The sequence below is a fragment of the Rattus norvegicus genome, chromosome 14 (assembly GCF_036323735.1).
Source record: "Rattus norvegicus strain BN/NHsdMcwi chromosome 14, GRCr8, whole genome shotgun sequence".
Classification (NCBI taxonomy): Eukaryota; Metazoa; Chordata; class Mammalia; order Rodentia; family Muridae; genus Rattus; species Rattus norvegicus.
Genome location: NC_086032.1, coordinates 5,901,251 through 5,917,991, shown reverse-complemented (window position 1 = coordinate 5,917,991; position 16,741 = coordinate 5,901,251).

Here is a 16,741-nt window from a genome sequence, read left to right as displayed (position 1 = left end):
AATGGATCAGCTCTCAGTGAGCTGATGCCTCTTACCTTCCGGAGGTCAGGAAAGCCCAGAGCCCAGAGCCCAGAGTCCTTACCCACACTGGCAACATAGTTTCTTTTACTAAAGGATGGAAACAGGACCAGAGCAGAACACGTGCTGGAGATGCCAGGTGGGAAGGGACCGGTAGAGTCGCTCATCCATTTCACTTCTGCCCTCCAGGTTTCTTGTAACACGGCAAACACACCAGACGTCTTTGCCGTAGGACTTTCCCTTTGAATTTCATCAGTACTTGGTATGAACTCAACCCTGATTTTTCCATCTTTTTCTTTTGTCTATGAGGCCCCAATAACCCTACAAATCCATGATTTCCTTGAGCCCATGGTTTTTCTTCTCTCACCTCATCTCAAGGGTGAGCGACTTGTGACCTAGAGCCAGCCTGTTTCTGTAATTAAAGGTTTCCTGGAACAAAGCCACACTTCTACTTTTACACCTTGGACACGACTGAGGAGTTGAAAGTCTATTTGGTCCACAAAGTGTAAAATATTTTCCAATCTCCGTTCCTAGTGAATTGCCAGTGCCTTTCTGTTCCATTTTTTTTTGTTTGTTTGTTTGTTTGTTTCACCCATCCTGTGCACTGGGAATCACGTCCATCCATTTATCTACATATTTATTTCTTGAGACAGGGTTTTTGTGTATCCCAGTCTAGCCTCAAACTTATTTTTACTAAAGATTTCTTCAAGGTCAGAGATTTTGTTCATCCATCAGGACTTTACGGGGGTGGCAATGCCGGCCCCTCTTAGGTATCCACTGACCAAATGAACAGCTAGAGTTCCACAACGCTGGAAATCATGGTCACCGCCATGTCAGCTAACACTTTCAGAAGGGGAAGAAAGTGCAGGACAGCAGCACAAGTCCTTGCCCTCACACGTGACTGCTCACGCCCCGCTCTCAGCAGGAAGTTCAGTCACAGATTGGTCTCCGAGCCTTATATACCTGCTTGCCCCTGCCGGACACCTACGTAATCCCAAAATTATCCCCAAAGGAAAGGACTTTCTCACAAAAGTAAACATCTTTTTAGCCGTGAAACCTTTTGCTTTTGTTAGGGAAGGTCTATTTTCATGTTCAGACACAAGGATACCTATTTATACAGTACAGCCAGACAAGACTTAATTATTGAGCCAAATAGGCAGGTGTGTTTCCACACTCTGTCTCTACTTCTCGAAAGACAGGAAGGGATGGCTTACCTATTGTCTAAGGCGGGGGGGAGAGAGAGGGGAGAGCATCCAGTCCCTTAGCACAGTTAGAATTGTCCCATAGAGGTTAGCACTCTTAATCACATTAGCGAGGCCTGATTAACACTAAGTGGCTGCTCGTCTTCGTAAAACGTTTATGTAGTCACTGAGAAGCACTGAAGGTGGAGAGTGTCTTGTCAGAATTCTGAGACTTAGCTTCTACCTTTTCACTAGATTTTATTGCCATTCTAGTTGCAGTTTCGAAAGCTCAGATATGGCACCCTCCACAGAGTTAGTACTTGAAAATTAATTATCATGGATTTATTTTTGTGTCTATGAATGTATAACTGTGGTGTAAGACCAGTCAGAATGGCTAAGATCAAAAACTCCAGCGACAGCAGATGCTGGCGAGGATGTGGAGAAAGAGGAACACTCCTCCATTGTTGGTGGGATTGCAGACTGGTACAACCATTCTGGAAATCAGTCTGGAGGTTCCTCAGAAAATTGGACATTGCACTACCTGAGGACTCAGCTATACCTCTCTTGGGCACATACCCAAAAGATGCCCCAACATATAACAAAGACACATGCTCCACTATGTTCATAGCAGCCTTATTTATAATAGCCAGAAACTGGAAAGTACCCAGATGCCCTTCAACAGAGGAATGGATACAGAAAATGTGGTACATCTACACAATGGAATATTACTCAGCTATCAAAAACAATGACTTTATGAAATTCATAGGCAAATGGATGAAACTGGAAAATATCATCCTGAGTGAGGTAACCCAATCACAGAAAAACACACATGGTGTGCACTCATTGATAAGTGGATATTAGCCCAAATGCTCGAATTACCCTAGATGTACAGGACACATGAAACTCAAGAAGGATGACCAAAATGCGAATGTTTCACTCCTTCTTTAAAAGGGGAACAAGAATACCCTTGGGAGGGAATAGGGAGGCAAAGTTTAGAACAGAGGCTGAAGGAACGCCCATTCAGAGCCTGCCCCACATGTGGCCCACACATATACAGCCACCAAACTAGATGAGATGGATGAAGCAAAGAAGTGCAGGCTGACAGGAACCGGATGTAGATCTCTCCTGAGAGACACAGCCAGAATATGGCAAATACATAGGCGAATGCCAGCAGCAAACCACTGAACTGAGAGCGGGACCCCTGTTGAAGGAATCAGAGAAAGGACTGGAAGAGCTTGAAGGGGCTCGAGACCCTATATGAACAACAATGCCAAGCAACCAGAGCTTCCAGGGACTAAGCCACTACCCAAAGACTATACATGGACTGACTCTAGGCTCCAACCTCATAGGTAGCAATGAATAGCCTAGTAAGGGCACCAGTGGAAGGGGAAGCCCTTGGTCCTGCCAAGACTGAACATCCCCCAGTAAACGTGATTGTTGGGGGGAGGGTGGTAGTGGGGGGAGGATGGGGAGGGGAACACTTATGTAGAAGGGGAGGGGGAGGGGTTAGGGGGATGTTGGCCTGGAAACCGGGAAAGGGAATAACATTTGAAATGTAAATAAGAAATACCCAATTTAATAAAGATGGAGAAAAAAATAAAATGTTTGAATTAATCTCAAAAAAAAACCTACAGTGTATGTGTGTATGTGGGTAAAGTATACACACACACACACACACACACATGCACACACACAGCCACACACACACACACACACACACACACACACACACACACACACACACACACACAGCCAGAGAAAGGTGTCCAGTGTCTTCCCCCATCACCCTTGGCCTGATCACTCTGAGGCAGAGTCTAGCTAACATGAAGCTTGCTGTTTTCAGCTAGATTGGCAGGCAGAAGGCCCCATGGGTCTTTCTGTCTGCGCTGGAGTTACAGGCATGCAGAGCCATAGCCGGTTGCTTATGTGGCTGCTGCCATCTGCACTCGGATCCTCGTGGTGCTTGTGCAGTGAACGCTCTTAACCACCGAGCCAGCTCCTCAGCCCCAGACTGCTGCTTCTGAGATAGAGAACTAAGGCAGTGTGTGTGTGTGTGTGTGTGTGTGTGTGTGTGTGTATACACTACCCCCAGACAGCAGCAGGGTCATCGTGATTATGGAGTCCCAGTGAGGGTGGCTTGTATTTACCAAAATCGGGAGAGATTTCTGGCTGGTTTGACTGGGAAGATCGGCTAGCATCTCTGTGGGTAGAGACGTTCATCGGATTGAGTTTCCCTCACACAGCTCCTGCCCCAGCCTGAAAAGCTTGGCCCCGTGACAGAGCCAGCACCTTCTGTTCCTTGTTCGCTCACTGCCTTGGTGATGTCATCACAGGTAACCCAGGATTCACAGGAAGACACAGTGACCACAGAGCCTTGTGAGACCCTGAAGCACCACTCAGACGGCGGAAGAGTCTCATCCCTGTTTGTCACTCAGAGCTGTGTCTACGAACTGCACAACTGGATTTCTAGGCTGTGCTTGTAAGTGACACACATGGCCCATGTCTCAGAGTGCAAGGCTGCGGGAATCCCACCGTGGCACGCTGGCTCTTCGTGGCCTCCTCTTGGCCATTTTTTTTTTAGAGTACCAGCTTTTCTATACGACTGTGATCACCTGGCATTCTTGGCTTCTTCTTAAAGAATCCCTGTTTTATCCTCTGATTTTTTTACCCCCGGAATTCATTCTATTTGATGTTCTATCAGCTACCTTTTAATTAACCAATTAAAATGACCTATATTTTGCCCCTGTAAGAGTATGATGTATGAATGAGCCCCTGTTTGCAAGTGCATGTATATATGTATACATACGACTGTTACATACACGGAAGCTATAACTTCCAAAGAGTTGGACATTCATCTTATTAGCATGTGTGGTGAACACCATCTCACCCTGGCTCTATCTTGTAGTGCGGTTTTATGCCCTTCCATACAGGAACTAGTGAGTAAGGGGAGGTAAGAAGTTAGGGCAGACTCTTTAGCTGTGGGGAAACCATTTTTGGGGAGACACACTCTGTGTGATGAAAACACTTTATATATCATTGGCCCTCCCTACAAAGTTATTGCTTAAACTGTATGTGCCTCTCAAGGTTGTATAAATGCCCCACACCAACATAACACACACACACACACACACACACACACTCACACACACTCACCCACACACTGACATACACTCACATAATCACACACTCACACACACTGACAGACACACACACAGTCACATACACACTCACACACTGACACATATACATTCAACACACTGATGCACACAAACTGACCCACCTAACATATACACTGACACACACTCACTCACACAGTGACACACACTGACACACACACACAGAGTGACACACTGACACACACCGGCATGCATACTGGCATGCACACTGACACACTGATACACACTGACACACACTGACACACTCACACAAACATACACACACTGACGCATACATATTGACACACTGACACACACACATTCACACATACTTATACACACAAACACTAATATATGCACTGACACACACTAATACGCACACTGACACACACAAACTGACACACATTGATACACACACTGACATACACTAACACACATTCACACATACTTATACACACAAACACTGATATATGCACTGACACACACTAAGACACACACACACACTGACACACACACTGACATATACACATACACTGGTGCACACACACACACACACACACACACACATATTTTCTACTGGCCTAAAGCACACTCTGGTCCAGGATCTTGCTGACCCCATCTTCCTCCATTCCTCGGGTCTCCAGCATTCATTCTTGTGCACATGCTCCTTCCTCACAGGGCCTCAAACCCTTGATGCCCCTCGACTAGGCCCTTTCAACATCTCTGCCCTTTGCCTCATCTCAGCCACATGGCACATGCTTATCAGCCTCCAGCCTTTCCCCCATATTTGTTTTTACTGACATTCCTTCTGATCGCACCATTAAAGCTGCAAGAGACACCCGTGTACGTTCCTTCTCTCCTCACCTCCTCCTTTTTTTAAAATTCTGTTCCTGACTCCACCCCATCTCTTTACATAGCTTCTAACAAACTAGACAATGTAATCATTTGTACTTTGTTGTTTATGTTCTGCCTGGCCCCACTAGAATGTAAACTTCTCAAGATGAGGGATTGTCCTCTGTCTTGTTCCTGATGTCTTAAGAACCTGACCTAGTGCCTAGGTCATCATGAGCATTCAGAATAAAGAAACGAGCTGCTTGAGCTTAAGCAGAGACCGAGACGTGGCATGACAACCATGAAGAGGAAAGCTTGAAATGCCACCAAGCTGGCTCAAAAGCACAGACATGGCAGGAAGAAAGGAAGGCATTGCGATAGTTTGGCTAAGAAACTTCCTGCTTCTCCTTTATTTCTTATTCCTCCACCTCCGTATGCTCTCCCTGTGTGCCCGTACCTGGTTTTATTTTTATAGTCAGACAAAGCTGACAGACTCAGGATATCTCTAGATACAACTTTAAATACCTCTCAGGGCCACATTGAGACAAAAACAACATTTTTTTTTACCAGACAGCGGACAAAGATGACTCACCAGACAGAACCAATGTAGTTCTGCAGCCTACCCCCCACCCCAAAGCCCTCCACCCTCATCCCATGGTTCACGGTGGTTGACTTGTTTTAATTTTATATTGCAGGGTGCTCTTGTTGAATTAGAAGGCAGAATAGAAAGATCGTTAGAAGATGAAACAGAATCTTGCTGGCTTATGCTGTTCCCCTCTGTCTGTAGTACTCTGTGTCTGTATAGGTCTGGGCCTTGGCTCTGTTTTAGGCTGTGGGAAAGGCTTAAGACTGCCTGAGCTAAAAACTGCTCTCTCCCCCTTACTCACTGACTGTTTGACTTAAGGAAAAGTTATTGAATTTTAAAAACCCAATTTCCTGTCTGTAAATGTACCGAAAGGTTGTTATGAGAAAGAAGCAAACTCATTCTCACGGAAAGCCTCTGTGGGAAGGGCTGTAATGACGTGTTCATCCCGTTCAGTTGGCCCAGGGAGACCGCATATACCAAAAGTGTGACCGTATGGCTTCCTTGCTGGACATCTTGGGATAAGACACTTCATTATCCTGTTGTTTGTTTTGTTTTTTGTTTGTTTGTTTTTTGAGGCAGGATCTCATCTTCCTTATTTTTCAGAGGCAAATGGCTTGCTTTGTAGAATTCTTACCAGTCTCTCATAGAATAGCTGAGATTTAAAACTTAGGAGAGACTTGGAGCCTGCAAGTGAGCAAAGAAGGGATCCCCATTATTTTTCTTTTCATCCTGGTAAAATGTGCCATCTTAACACCCCAATATTTTTTTTAAGTGTACAGTGAGTCGTGTTAACAGATTATAGTGTAGAACCCCCAGCAGCCGTGTTCAGGAGTTTTCCCCACATAGTAAGCAGTGACGCCTTCCCACATGCCAGTCCCTGGGGTGTTGACTATTCTATACACCAGAGTGTATCTTCCTGTGTGTGCTGCTTATTTCCTAACTCAGTGTCCTTAAGGTTAATCCAGGTCAGAGCGTTTCTCAGGTTCCCTCTCTTTTTAAGGCTGACTAAGAGTTCCATCGCGTGCATAGACCACATTTTGCTTGTCTGCTCATCTGTGGATGGATCCTCGGGCTGTTACCAAAGTTAAGATGTTGTGAATAATGCCACCATGTACAAATTTTAGGAACTCGTTTTCGATTATTTTGGTTATTTGTCTGGAAATGGAGTAGGTACACTACGCAATGATTCTATCTTAACGTTTCGAGCGGCTATCACTACGTTTGCCACAGTGGCTGTGCCTTTTCACACTCACACCAATGATGCTCAGAGATTCCAGTTCTTCTTAACGCTTGGCATTTCCTGCTTCAAACAAACAAACAAACAAACAAAAAAACAAACAGTACTATTAATGACTGTAACTCAGTAAGGTCAATCATGCCCAACCCCAACTGCAGATGCTACCTTACAGCAGTCATGGCCACTCCCCGATGCATCAATTAGGCAGTACGATTATCAAAAACACCAAGATCATGACGACTGCTTCCTTTTCTTTCGTCAGTTTTTAACTTCCTGTTCATGGCTGCACAATCTTTTATCCTGCCCGAGAGTATTTCCCAGGTTTGGTCGCAGCAAGCTGTGCTTTTATAACCAGCAGACGTCTTTGGAGCTATAGCCATGCCACGCCCTTAAAGGAAACGGGAATACTCACTTCTTTTCCTTAGAGCATGTTGTCTACCATGCAGATGAGGTGGAGGGTGCTGGAGCAGATATTTAAGACCCAGTCATGAAAGGGGCACGAAGTGGACAGCAGGGGCACCTCATTAACCTCGAATTGTCATTCCCAGGACTTCCTACTCAGGATTAAAATAAAGCTCTGCCTTTATTTGTCACTGAACTCAGATCACTTAGCCTATAACGTATGGGATCGAATCAATTCAATAAAGATGTCATTTTAGTCAGCCACGAAAATAAAGGAAGAGAACGTCACACACCCCAAGTGTAGTAAAGGCATTTTCAGGAAGGAACACTACATTCCCAGGCAGATCTCTGGCATCAGTAGCTGCTCAGGCTGGAACTTCTGAGCCCTTCCACTTCTTTGTGCCACAGAGCAGGGTGGCTCCCATGATCAGGAGTGGCTTGCAGCTATACACAAAGCTGTTAGTTGCTGGAGCTCTTTGGAGTTAGAGCTTTGGTACCATTTTTCCCACTGTGATAACTTTATTAAGTATCACTGTGACTATTGGCATATCTGTTCTCAGTTCACAGTGAGATCATGAAGACGTCAAAACATTAAAGACTCTAAAAAGGTTGGAGTGAAAGATACCTGTGTTAAAATGTTAGTAATGTGATCAGACTAGGAAGTGGCATGTGGCCCCCATATTGCTCCTTTATTTTTTTTTTACAGGTGATCTGTCTCTCTGTCTTTGTCTTCCCCCATCCCCTCCCAAACCTCCTCTTCCTTCAGGCTATGAGGCTATGGTAGTGGTTAGTTATTTCCAATTATCAGATGGTACCCAGCTCCATAGGAACGGATCTAAAGCGCCTTGTGCTGGTTTAAAACGCAGTTGATGGATATCAGTACATAGAAGTTGACGGACATAGGTTTGTGTTGTGATTCTATTTCCTAAGGGAAGGGAATTAAAGGTGAGTCTTTTTTTTTCTTCCCAGCAGTCACAGCCCAAGAATGATTTCATCATCTAGACGAAGACTTTGACTCATCCAGGGCTGTCTAAAGAGAAGGGTGCTCTCAGCAGACCAGCTTTGCTTCATAAAGAAAGACTGCTGTGAGAAAACCACACAGCCTACACTTTCCTTGGGTAAACATCCACCCTGCTGTTTGGGTTGCCGAGAAGACCCAGGAAGTCAGAGGAAACAGGTTCCCCCTCTGTGGGCAGCTTTGTACCATATTGTTATACTCGATGTTCTAGCTTAAAGAGCATTGGGAGTTTAGTGTAGTTAATACCAATGTACCCTTTGGTTCTTAGATCAATATATAAACTAGCTTATGAATTGTTCAAGCTGGAATCAGACCACTGACCACTGATCACAGTATAAGACACGAGGGAGTTTCAATTTGAAATATACTATCCCCGAGTTTACATGAATGCTTGTGAACCATGTTTTATAAGTATTGCTTTTAATGCCTATGTGTGCTCATGTATATGCATATTCAGGAGTACGTGTGTGCATGTGTATGCATGCATGTGTTTGTACATGTGCATAAGGACAGCTGGATGATGTCATCAGGAATTCCGTCCATCTTTTTTGAGATAGGGTCTTTTATTGATCTGGACCTGAAGAATTAGGCTAAGCTGGCTGGCCAGGGAGTCACCTGTTTGCATCTCTAGCACTAGGATGGCAGGCACACAGCACCATGTCTGGCTTTGTATGTGACTTCTGGGGTTATGTCTTCAAACTTGCAAGGCACGTGCTTTACTGACTGAACTAGCCCCTCAGCCCAGTTAGCACCAGGGAACAAAGGACTTCTAACAGCAGAGCTGAATGAAGTACAATGTGGGAGACTTGGATTTACAAATACCTTTTGATGCAAGGGATTTTGGAAGAGACATTTTGTTTCCAAGCTTGAAGTTTTTCTCAGAGCTGAAGTCAACATGTATCTCTCATGTAACTCTCCCCACTTCCATTGCTGCACCTGCAACAAGGTTGAGATGGGAATCTCTGTGTTTAGGAGAGAGTCCAGGTTCTCTTGAGGGGAGACTGGTTGCTGCTAGTTGGACCTACCAAGTTGGTGACCAGGAGGAAACTGAGTTCCCTGTCTAACATGACCCAGCATCAAGACGCTTCAGTAGTATCCTGTCACGAACCCAGTGCTCCCCAACCTCACAGACTAACCTTGCATTCCTCTGCATTGTCTTTTGTCTTCCTAGGGCTTCAACTCTCTCTAAACCTTCAGCTGCTGCTCCAGTGTCTCTGACTTTAAGACTGAGAGTTACATCCTACCAAGGGCAGCAGGTCCTACACTTGTGCTCTCTCCCATCAGCCAACTTTCTTCTTGAATATAAGCAACTTCTTGACATCTATGAAGACGATTCTTCCCTTTGCCTATTGGCACACCACTCCATCTCCTTTTATCTAAGCAAAAAAGACTTCATTGGAGGAAAAAAAAACCTCTCAGCTGGAATTCTGCGCTTCTTGCCCCCACAGAATGCTTTATTGTTCTAGACAATATTTGCACTGTAGCCCGCATTGAGTAATTCATATGTCATTCTCCTCCTAATTCCGCCAAGGGCACTGTGAAACTGGACCTTCCATAGCCATTGGGGAAAGTAAGAATGTAATGTTTGTCACTCTGACATAACTCTGTCCTATGATATACACCCCAGTGACATCCAAGGAATTTTGATTTAGTCCACATATGAGTGTTAAATACACTTTACAGTTAAATTGTATTTTTATTAGATTATATTTTTTAAATATTGTATTGTACTATTAAATGTTACATTGTATTTTCTTGCTAAAACACTGGGCAAATAGGAATGATGGTGGAAACCCGCTCAGTCAAAACACTACTGTTAGTGAGAACGCAGAGTCCCGGTCCTCCTGAGTCTTGCTGTGCATCTCTGTGTCATCTGGTGATGTCCCTTGACACTAAAAAGCACCACCTCTGGGGTTGGGGATTTAGCTCAGTGGTAGAGCACTTGCCTAGCAAGCGCAAGGCCTGGGGTTCGGTCCCCAGCTCCAAAAAAAAGAAAAGAAAAGAAAAAAAAAACACCACCCCTAAAAGGGACTCACTGATCCTTTCCTCCCTGAGGGACAGTCTGAGTGACAGTCTGAGGGGTACCCTTCACAGACTGAACTCTGACTCCGGTTGCTTCTGGTCACTGACGCCCTGAAAGAAAACAAAACGTGCAAAACATCTGCATGCCTTTCTACAAGAGCACTTTAAGAGAGAACGTGGAAGAACAACTATAGTGAGATTAATGCAGATTAATAGCCCATGACAAGAAGTTTGACCCATGAGAAGAACCCATGAGGAGCCTAACCATGTGCTTGTCTTCCTCCCTGACCCTGCCTCTCCATAGACTCTGCTGTCATGTGATTCACTTGCCTCATTGAACACAGATGATTCTGTGACTCTGTGCTATGTGGGTGACTTAGATTACTCTTAAGGCACTGTCTGTCGAGACCTAGAAGAGTCTAGTTAGCACATTAAGAATGAGCCGCATTGATAGAATTTGTCAGCATCATAGACGTCTTCCCCATGGGAGAGGGAGAATTCTGGGCCTGGATTTGGAGACAGACTGACAACTGAGGGAATGAGAGAGCTCCTGGGGTGAATGCCACTGTCTGAGCTGTTTGATGTTGGGGTCCACTGATGTCCTAAGGTAGTCATTGTGAGGTGGGGCAGCTGGTTGCTGGCAAGTGTATTTTAAGAGGTAGGGTAGTCAGGAAGGACACTGTGCTGACCCCACAGGTTCCAAGGGACCAAGCTGAAGAATCACATCTGCAGGATTAATAGAATTTACATTTGCATGTTTCCTGCCTTACTGTGGTTGTCAGCAGTGCAGTGTGGTACTTAATGGATTCTACTACTACGCCGTCTGTCTAAGAGGTTCAGTCCCCTCCCTTCTCCTCATATCCACAGTTTGGAAGCTTGTCATCAAGAAGCTTTATCTGTTCTATCAGTATTTGCAGGTAAATATCATTCTCCGTAAGGTGATTCTCAAGTCCTGTGCACTGGGAACCAATTCAGAATTCACATCGTGGAGGGCAGTGAGAGGGGGCAGGGAGAGTGAGACACTTGTTCTCCTGTGCAGCACTTACTGGGGAACTGAGGGCTGGGAGCTGGGGGCTCTCCCAGACCTTCAGCCTCCACCCCAAGCTCTTGCTCTCTGTGTCTTCTGGGGAGGACATAGGGGCAGCTTCAAAACATCCCTTCCCCCTCAACTACAGAGAAGACCTAGTTAGCACCTTTAAAATTATTTAAATGGTTCTCATCTTACACAGGACACACAAATGAAGGAAGATAGTATCTTAATCATAATTACCCCTCTAATGTGTGTTAGCATACTTAAAATACTGAGAATTTTAAATGCTGTCAAAGTACATCAGTGTTTCTGGGTGAGATGCAGTGGTGTCTTGTAAGGTAGTATCTGCTAAGGAAACCAATCGTGTAATTACCATAGAGTATAGCGAGAAAAGTTTTGAGCATTTACCCTGGAGAAATGAAAGCTTATGTTCAAAGAAAAATTGTACAGAAATGGCCCGTCAGCTTTATTGGTAACAACCTGATTCTTTCAAAAAGGGGACTAAAGAAACTGAGGTAAATTTATACAATGTAATATTAGTGAGTTATTTATTTTGATGAAGAGTGATAACATCCAAGGAAAGAGATTATAGTTACTTATTTAAAAATTATAATTATCTATCTATCTATCTATCTATCTATCTATCTATCTATCTATCTATCTATCTACTATCTATCATCTATCTATCTATCATCTATCTATCTATCATCTATCTATCTATGTATCTACTCTCTATCTATCATCTATCTATCTATCTACTATCTACCATCTATCTATCTATCTATCTATCTATCTATCTATCTATCTATCTATCTATCTACAGAATCTTAGTAAGTAACCCAGGCTGGCCTTAAATTCATAGTCCTCTTGTCTCGCTTTCCAAGTCCTGGGATCACAGAGTTCTGTCACCATGACAGGCTTAGTCACAGTGTAGACACGGCATCAGAACAGGTTTCTTTGTTGTGAGATTGCTAACACACAGCCTGCTCCACTGCAAGGGGAGGGAAGTGTTGGGTTTGTCTTAGAAGTCATGTAGAAGCGGCAGTTTGCTCTGGCAGCAGGGACTCTTTTCTCCATGGACCTTGGACATTCTGGGTTGTGCAGGAAATAGGGCTGCATGCTTGCCTAAGTATATTATTACTATCATCAGTGCTATTTCACCTGGACTCTGGAGGAAAAAGAGGTCATCCATGAAATGACATAGTTTATCTCAGCTCTGGATCAGTGCACCACTTTCTCTAAATACCCATGCCTCTTCCTGCTTCCCAGAGACTCCACTCTATTCTGATACTCTGAGCCATTGAATGTGTGTGTGTGTGTGTGTGTGTGTGTGTGTGTTTTTGGGGGGGGGGGTTGTCAGTCACCTGTATAGACACTTTCCTTTTGCAAACACTTTGGTGATGGGATCTGTGTTCATAGACAAGCAGTGTGACCAGCCCCCCTCCCCCTTTACTGCTTCTTAGCCTCTTTACTCAGAGCACAATAGGTCTCCTCTTCCGGTGACTGAGGCCCGAGCCACTGTGGTGTCTAGGCAGGGCCTCTGAGTAATTACAACGTTGAGCTGTGGTCTTCTTTCAGGAAATGCCAAGTACTACTTGCCCTAGTATGTTCCAGCTGACTTTGTTGTCAAGGGACAACAGGAAACAGAAGCCCAATAAGGACATCCGGGAGCAGCTGCTGCTAGTTTGGGACAATGTCAAGGTCAACAGGATTCCTTTGAGCACTTCCACTGCCCTCCATAAATCCTCTGGAAGATCAGCAGCAGGAGAGACATGTGTCTGCACTGCGATGGGGCCCTACCGAGTCCGGCCTGTACTGAGGGCACTGGACTCCTCTACTGACTGTCCTCTGACCCTGGGAGTGTTTCTTCAGCTCCTTTGCGTTACTGTCTTACTGCCAATTCCCCTGGGAAGTTCTTCGGAGAGAGTCTCCGCTTTTATAATTTATTTGAGAGAACAATAGCTCTACTAGCTTCTAGCCACGAATGGATTGCTGAAGCCATAACTCAATATCTAGAATTAAGTGTACCGGTGGCAGATACTCAACTCTTCTCTGAAGTGTTAAATTCTGATGTGTAAGCAGAGTGGGAAGAGAGGAAGACAGGGGGGCAGGCAGGGGGGACAGGATCTTCTCAGGTGTCATCACCAGCTATTTCTCTTGGCATCTCATCCCCTCTTCCTGTGACCAGAGGAATTTTGCTAAAATGTGACAGGAGCCGTAGCCACGGGGCATTAGGCCACCATTAAAAACCTCGAATTAGAGCTCATCCAAATGATTTTTAATAATTTTAATAAAGTAATGTCACATGAGGAAGAGAAAGGGAAGAGCGGGCGTTTGCTGAGCAAAGCATTCGAAGTCAGTTCCTTTCCTCGGCAAGGTGTCTTCAGCAGGCTTGTTAACTAAGTCAGCCTGGGTGGAAGGGAGCCCATGCTTCAGACATTTCCTCGGCCTGGCCCACGGCTACTCTATGGCCTTGCTGTGTGCCACTGAGGGCAAAGGCTGACTGATGTCAACTTTTAAGTCGGTTTGTCTAGCTGGTTGCTTGGCACCCCAGCTTTTCGATGCTTCTCGTGGCTGTTGACCTGTATTCCCAACGCTTCCTTCTTCCTGCTCATTCTCTAACTTCTTATTTCCCAAATGTCATTTTTTCCTTGACAGTGGAAACATTTCTTTTTATGCCAGCGCTCTGCCCTCACCTCAGTTACTGTGTCCCAGAACCTTAGAATGCGGTGTTTGGAGATGGTACCTTTTGCAGACACAGTGTTCCCAATATTTAGAGAAGTACTGGAACACTTTGAATATTGAAGAGGAGAGGACCCAGAAGTATGCTGGGAAGTTGTGTGATAGTAGAGGAAGAGATGAGTCCCCAAGTCAAGGTTCCCAAGAATTGCTGGACAGTCCTGGAATGTCTCCTTCTCAGGCTACAGTGAGAGCCAATCTGCTGCCCTCTCTGTGTCTGCCTTCTAGGCTCCTGGATATTAGGTTAGTACAATCCAGGCCACACACTGTTGGCTATCTATGGGGCAGCTCTTGGAAGTGAATGTGGTCTCTGCCCAGCTGGACAAGAGGCTGCTACTGTCCATGTGTCTGTGCGTATTCCAGACAATGACATTTCCCTTGTCACACAACGTGGATATCAGACATCCACCCAGAGGAGTTGCCCTCAATATTACTCTTAAAGGTTCCCCCCAAACTTTTGTGATAGCAGGCGGCTTTGATATATTTAAAAATAAAACCGACTCTCATTCAAATACCAACCAGGTCAACCCTACTGAGAGGAGGCGAGACTGAGCCGGTTCATCTGTAGACTAATAAGAAAAGTTTATAAAAACAAATGAAGACACAGACAAAAGCCATGGATAGCTGTGATGAGAATTTTTGCTTCTTTAAAAACAATACAGAAATAGGAATGTGCTTTTATTTTAATTCCACATGTGGGGACATGGGGCTGCTTCAGATTGTCCACAGCAGGTAACTATGATTTGCCTCATGCTCTAACAGGGGTGTGATTTTGCCTGCTGCAGATAGTTTCTGCAATTGTGTGGCATTCGGAATTCTGAGAACGTTTTAGAGGGTATGTAAATGCTGGGGCCTGGAGAGGAGGGTTGGTTGTTGTTGCGGTTGGTTGCTGATAGCTGTTGTTGGTCACAGTTTGTTCAGTAGTTGTGTGGAAAGAAAGAAGAAGGAAGAAAGGGAGGAGAGGAGGAGGAGGAGGAGGGAGGAGGAGGAGGGAGGAGGAGGAAGAGGAGGAGGAGGAGGAGGAGGAGGAGGAGGAGGAGGAGGAGGAGGAGGAGGAGGAGGAAAGAAATTAGATATCCTCATGGTGAAGCTTGAACTTGCCCCAAGGAACTTGATGCCCCTCATCGGCAGGAAGTAGCCTAATTACAGTGTCAGTCCCTTTTCTTTTTTAATCTTTCTTCCCTATCCTAGCTAGAGTTAGAGGGTTAAAGGGGTGGAAAAAGAAGGAAGGGTGGAAGAAAGGAGAACCCACAAAGTAGCAAAAGACTAGCCACAGATTGCTGTTTCACAGAAGAGGTAAAACATGGCCAGACAACTTGGAGAGACATTCAGTGTCTCCACTGAAGACAGCAATCAGGAGCACAGTGAAACATTGTTTCAAACCCAACCAAATGTTGCAAATGCCTAGTATGGCCAGCTGCAGAGGCGGCTCAGCACTTAAGAACACCTGTCACCTTTGTAGAGGACCCAGGGTTCAATTCCCAGCAACCACATGGTGCTCCCAGCCATCCATGACTCCAATTTTAGGGGATCCATTGCTCTCTTCTGACCTCCATGGGCTGCATGCACATATATGGCCCACAGACACACATGCAGGCAGATTACTTATACATTTAAAATAAATACATCTAAATATTTAAAGCATCGATTACCATGGAATATTGAAAAGGCTGTAGATTAATAAATTAACTTATACTTCTGGGAGGAAAGAAGGGTCTGGATGTGGAATGGAGAGAGACAGACTTGGCTCTGACAGAAGAGATGAGAATGCTAAGGGGTTACGGAAGTGGTCTGTGGAGACAAGCTTGTGAAAAGTTCCCTTAGTGGGGTGCAGGAGCCCAGGAGCTGAACTGTATCCTGTCCTGAGCTCTGATATAGACAGCTTCTGGCATCCAGAGATCCTACACTAAAACTTCACCCTGAGAATAACACAGTAGACTGCATAAATGCAAACAAACTGTCTGTCCACTCAGTCACAGGGCCATCACACACCTAATTACTGAGCATGTGCCTCGTGAAAGAGCAGTGTCAGAGGTAGGTTGGCAGGAAGAACCTAAAAAGACGGTGTGTGTGGAAATAGAATACAACCCTGAAGACCGGGCAGAAGACCGTGGCTGAAAGTCAAGCCAAGAAGAGACAGAGACAGCCACGCCATGTGGCCACCAGAGTGGCATTCTCCTCCCTTGGTTTGAGTTTGCAGTGGAGAGATGTGGTGTATGCTCAGGGGAGCCTACGCTCCATCTCCACCCTCTTCTGGGACAGAGACATTTGGGGCAGCACACTTTTGCGACTTGGAACAGTGGCAGTGACCTTTGTGGGGATGAGGATGAACAGCTGATTTTCTACACAGCACTATGTGCCCAGGATTCTTGAGACATAGTACATTATATGGGATGGGACAGCCTGGTCTTAGTCATTCCTACTCCTGCACTAACATCATGACCAAGAAGCAAGTTGGGGAGGAAAGGGTTTATTTAGCTTACATTTCCACATGGCTGTTCATCACCAAAGGAAGTCAGGAC